The sequence below is a fragment of the Clytia hemisphaerica genome, unplaced genomic scaffold (genome assembly GCF_902728285.1).
Source record: "Clytia hemisphaerica strain Z4C2 unplaced genomic scaffold, Clytia hemisphaerica genome assembly, whole genome shotgun sequence".
Lineage (NCBI taxonomy): Eukaryota > Metazoa > Cnidaria > Hydrozoa > Leptothecata > Clytiidae > Clytia > Clytia hemisphaerica.
Genome location: NW_027104287.1, coordinates 794,276 through 800,275, shown reverse-complemented (window position 1 = coordinate 800,275; position 6,000 = coordinate 794,276).

Genomic DNA, 6,000 nt, shown 5'->3' with positions numbered 1-6,000 from the left:
CAAAAAAGAAACATGCGCCGGAAACGAGAAACCGATAAATGGAACAAGTAATTCCATTCACGGCGATGACATTGATGTAATTGAGGTCAACGAAGATAAGAGAGCGCAACCAGTCAGCGAATCTATCCAAAGCACCTCAGTGCGCATGACAGCAAAGGAGAAACGTGTAATCAACAGCGTTCTACTTCTTATGGTCAGTCTGATCTCGTTAATTTTCGTGTTCGTATACGCTTTATCAGGAACAGAAAAAGACCTAGCACGAATACAATATGGTATATATATCATCTCTCTAAGAGCTGCTATAAACCCAGCAAATTACGTTTTCAAGAACCAAAATTATCACACATATCAAAAAAATTATACCCAGGTTTCTAAGACGACAAAGAATCAATGGTGACAATATTCTAACTGGTCCAAAAGAGCTGGGAAAGCAAGGGGTCAGAACCCTGAAAAGCTACAGTGGAACGCTCAAATAATGGATACATTTGGATACATTTGACCATGGATTTATTATAGAGAATATAGATAAACATCGAATGAAACGGTGGAGAGCGAAGTATTGTTTTCTATTGTTTCAGAAAACAATCGATATGCAGGCTTTGTCCGCAAAGGCCAACTGTCATGGCAGCTCGAAGGACTCTGATTTTGAAAAAAGATTAATACTCTTATTTCTAAAAAGTTCTATCTTTTTCTATTTGGAATTTTACTGGCCAAATGTTTGAAAAATAAATGCTAGAATACCAAGCGGATACATTTATGAAATCTGGTGTGAGAAAAACATCATCAGACTTGCAAAAAATCAAACAAAATGCTTATAATGACACGACATTTTCAGTCGGGAATATCTTTCTAATATTTCTATGAGATATAAATATAATAGGCGTGAGTCTCATAACTCCAAAGTGGTATGAAAATCTTTTGGTGGCACGTGGTGGCACGGTGAATTTTTTGAGGTTGAAGGTTGAAGTTTGAAAATTTCTGGTGTCAATATTCAATTTCTTATACATAGCATGTTTTTGCATTTCTCTCGCAATTTATAACGTCTTAACGACGTTAGGCTGCTGGCATTCACTAACGGATTCGTGCTCCTTATAGAGGATGCTTAATAAGCGATATTTCCTTTGTCCAGAGAATTGCCGCCTTTAGCCGATATACGGGTAAAGACATTTTTAGCTGGCGAGTGTCTACAAATATAACATTACGTAATGTTTACATTTTCTGTGAGGCACCGAATCATAGATTGGAAAATATATTTGGATTTCGAAAAAAAGTAGGCGGAAGGAAGTTTGCTTCTTTTTCTTCCTCCTGTCTTGTTTAATGTGGAGATTTTGTAAAAGATTAGAAATTAAATTTATCTAATTAGTGTTTTTTATCTTTCTTTCTGTTTTGTTTTGGTCTGGGATTCGAATTTCGAATGTAAACATTTTATTGAAAACGTTCGAAACGGTCGTCTTTGCGCGCACATCAATGTCAATCAAATTATTTACTCGCTAAGATTCTGTAAAATACATCGAATTAAAAAAAACCGAATCGGAAAGCGGTTGGTAGATCATTAAGCAGACCTATAGAGGTCTGCGATTCAGACTATAACGACGTATGATTAAAGTCTGTTCACGATAAGTGTGCACTCTTTTTTCTTTTACCTATAACTTTCGAAGGAATTCTTCAATCTTTAAAAATTTGGTATTGTTGGAGAGATATTTGTGAGTGAAACAATTGGAAATAAAAAAGTCTTTAATTTAAAAAAAATCTAAAAACGAAGATGAAAATAAAGAAGAAAAAAATGAAGATCTTTTTTCTTTCTTGTAATAAAGTGCTATAACTTTCATTTTCACTGAAGAGTCTCTTTGATCTTAGGAGGTCATCACTGTGAAGGAATTTCAAAATATTTATTCAATATTAAGTTATGATACAAAGTTAATAAGTGATTGACCCCAAAAAACGGCAGAAAACAGCGTTTTTAGACGTCAATCAGCTTATAACTTTGTTTGATATCTTTTAACTGAAATTTTTTCACAGTGATGAATCTCGGAGGAAAACTTAAAGTCTCATTTGGGAATTGGATAAGTCTGGATAAGTGCATTTTGATGAGAAATGCAATGAATGAAAATGCTATGAAGAATCATTTTAATGGTGTAAGGAGGGTGAACAATAATGTCATTACTGCGGACAAGACTTGCAGTTGACAAATCGGTAAAAATCAGTTCAGTAAAAATCATTTGTTATTCCAGTCTCTATAATGACTGTATCAAAAACTATTTGGCTTCCAACAAAAACACTCGACTGAACACGCTCTACTTGAATTAATCAGTGAAATCTCAGATTCTTTCGAAAAAAATAAATTCACCATTGGTATTTTATTTGACCTTTCAAAAACATTTGACACTGTTAACCATGACATACTAATCTCAAAACTTGAACGATACAGAATAACATATGCCAACTTAGAGTGGTTTAAAAACTATTTAACTGGACGTAAGCAATGTGTAGCATATGGCGACTCGACAACGACTACGAGGGAAATTGACTGCAGCGTTCCTCAGGGATCAATTTTGGGACCACTAACAACTAACATTGTTCCTAACATTGTTCTTCTAGTTGAATAATTAAATAAAGAAGTGATCCTGTTGGTTGATGTCCTACTATTATCAATGGTGAGTTTCCATTCCAATAAAGATTTAAAAACACTTTTTGAAGTTGTAAATAATGAGCTCAATCTTATAAATGACTGGTTCATAACTAACAAATTATCCCTGAATGTTAAAAAGAGAAAGAACATATTTTTCTGTAAACGCAGTAAAGTTGACGACCTACCTTCTTTAAAGGTTAACAGTACAGAGATTAAACGTGTTTAAGATACAAGTTTCATTGGAGTTATAATTGATGAATCCTTAAACTGGAATAAACATATTAAAACCATTGAAAATAAAATCTCTAAGATAAGATCATCGGAATCCTATTCAAAGCCAAGCAGGTCCTTGAAATAAACTCGTTAAAAAACATTACTTTGCATTCATTCATTTGCACCACTTTTTTAGAAATCTTAGTGCGAAGAATCTAAAACCTTTTGTAACTTGTTATATAACACCAAACGATTCAGAAAAGTTTTACTGGCCATTTTCTATCTACCTCCTTTACTCGTTTCCAGGCCTTTTTAAGATTTTGTGACGTCATCAGGGTTAACCTAAGGTGAAATTTGAACCTCCACAAAAATGGTCACATTATACATCGTTGGATCGGAAATTTTATGTAGATCTCAAAAAAGGATTATCTCATAGGGTAAAAATCAAGTGTAAAAGAGTTATCAATGCAGAAAGTGAGCAATATGACGTCATGGTTAATTTTTCCTTACGATGTTCTTGAATAACACAGACCGAGACGTTATACTTGGAAGTCACGAGTGTTAATTTTTTTCTCGCGGCTGCCGAGAATTTACGGAACGGCAATTTAGCTGACCATAATCAAAGAGAAGGAATTTTTACTAAAAAGCCCTTTTCTTTTTATTTTGGTATCAGTATCAATCCTTCCATTCGGGTTTAAGAAGATAAATACTTTATCTTGACTTTTCCAAGCTTCCCATAGTGCACTATAAGGGTCGAAAAGCAAAAATGAGAAAAATTGCTTTCAAAGGATATAAAATTTGGAAATTCAGACTTTTTTTGCCTTAATGTGGATGTGTTCCAAAATCTAGGGACAACTTTTTTTAAAACTCTTTCAAATCGGGGGCAAATTTATTATTTCAAAGAAAGATTTGTTTTGAACTTTTTTCGGGTTAAAGTGCGATGACTGCTATATTTTTGGTTCAGTATTTGTTTGACTTTGTCCGATAGAATTCGATTATTCGGTTACGAAATTTGGTCTACGAACCACTTTAGGAGACTATTTTGAAATTATCAATAAACACCAATACGAAAGATGCTCAATCAATATTAGATACCTTATGGGAGAAAACTTCGTCGAAGAAAAGTAATAGTGAGGTCAGGTAGCACATAAAAACGTAAGAATACTTCAGATGGTGTTACTGATGGTGTTAAATGCTCTTTCCGCTGGAACCATCAGATTTTGAATATTTTCAAAAAAATAATATTTTGACCAGCCACCTGATGACGTCATCTGGCAGGTGACCAGGTAGCAAAATTTGGTGTTACTGTTTAAAATTAAGTTTTACACCCTCTAAGGATCATCTGTGCTAAATTTCATGCTTTAATCACCATATGAAGTATTTTTGTGCTAACAGACCTCACTATAACGAAATTTTGGCCAAGTGACAAATATTTTTCCCCGACGAAGTTTTCCCCGATAAGGTAGCTATTCTTGCAGCTATTTAGGCTTTGTTGCTTATAAAAAAAAGTTCAAAGCTTTTACCATTTCGCATTCGAAAAGTTGTATGTATTGCTACACACTCGTATCTATTAAAAAACGGGGGTTTGGTAAATTGTAAGTGTTTTTGAAAATGTTGTATTTATAGTAAAAATAATTTCTAAATCGTATTCTGATGTCTGATGAGTTCAAATTCTTTTGATTTTAAGAATTAATATCAGAGTGCTTTTCGAGTTTTACGTGCGTTTAATAAGTATCAAAAGCGATTTTTTGTGTGATTTTTTACCCCCGTCTAAGAATTCGAACGTTTTAATGTTTACATTCTATTCTATTACGTCAGAAAGTTCACTGTCAACACTAAGAGTATTTCTTGTAAAACTTTTCTCTATAAATTTGGATAAAGGTAGAATTAGATTGTCCAGTAAAGGGAAATGATTTGAATAAAGTATTAAGAATAAAATGTGCATTAAATTAGATTCTTCGCAGTGAGGTTAACTAAACTTGAAATTTTTTAGGTCCAGCAACCTGACTAAATATGGGATAGTACTTTTAAATCTAACCTTGAAAAACTACATAGTAAACAAAAACTTGCATTGCGCATTATGTTTGGTGTAAATAAATATAGTCCGTTCAGCCAACACTTTAAAGATTTGAGAGCGCTCAATATTTTATCAAATAAACATTACCAAACGATTGCATTCATGCAAAGCGTTAAAACCAAAACTTGTCCTGATTTATTTTCAAACCAATTTCCTCAGATAAGCCACAAGTACCAGACAAGATATTCAAAATACAAAATACAAAATGCACGATCTGATGTTAAAAGGTTTGCAATAGATACAGGGTCCTTTTTTTGAAAATCAAACCATGCTTAGCGTTGGGTACACACAAAAACAATCCTTTCTTTTCAGTAAAGATAACTCTATCTCTTTAAAGATAGAATAATGAAGGAACATTTTAGGCACTTTTTGCCCAAATTTGCCCACACAATAATTTCTTTCGATAATCAGGCTCCATCGTCTCTTAAACATTTTACAAAAAATCAGAGAAAAATATCAATCCAATCGCGAGAAATGCTCATTTTCCTTTAGAATGACATAAGGGATTTTCCCCTAAAAAGAAAATCCGATTTTTACGGCCAAAAGAAATTTGGGAAAAAACTGCTTCAACCACTTTTTAGAGAACCTTACCCTCTATCTTTATGCAAAAAAATCAGAAACAAGTGATACTTTTATGGACCTACCTGGTTATGCATTTAACACATATATAATTGATATCTACGTGACGTGACCATTAAACAATCATTCAGAACACAAATAGTGACGATCTATTAAAATTAGTCGTTTGTTTCTTATAAAAAAACGTTTAGAAACCAAAATTTCATGCCCTTGAAATAATCTTTCATATTCAAGACTTCGTCAGCAAAAAAACATCTGTCTCATCAAAAAATTGAGTAATTTGGGTAAGAACAACGATGTATGCTTATTAATAGTGATTCTTATAGATAAACATGCGTTTTTTGAACTAAAAAATTCAATTTTTACAAAAATCTGCTTGAGCCATCTTTTACCTTCTTTCATGCAAAAAATCAGAAAAAAACAATGATCCAATATTTCACAACAAAGTCCAAAAAACCCTTTTTTTAGCCGTTTTTTGGCCCAAATTTGCCCAAAAACATTT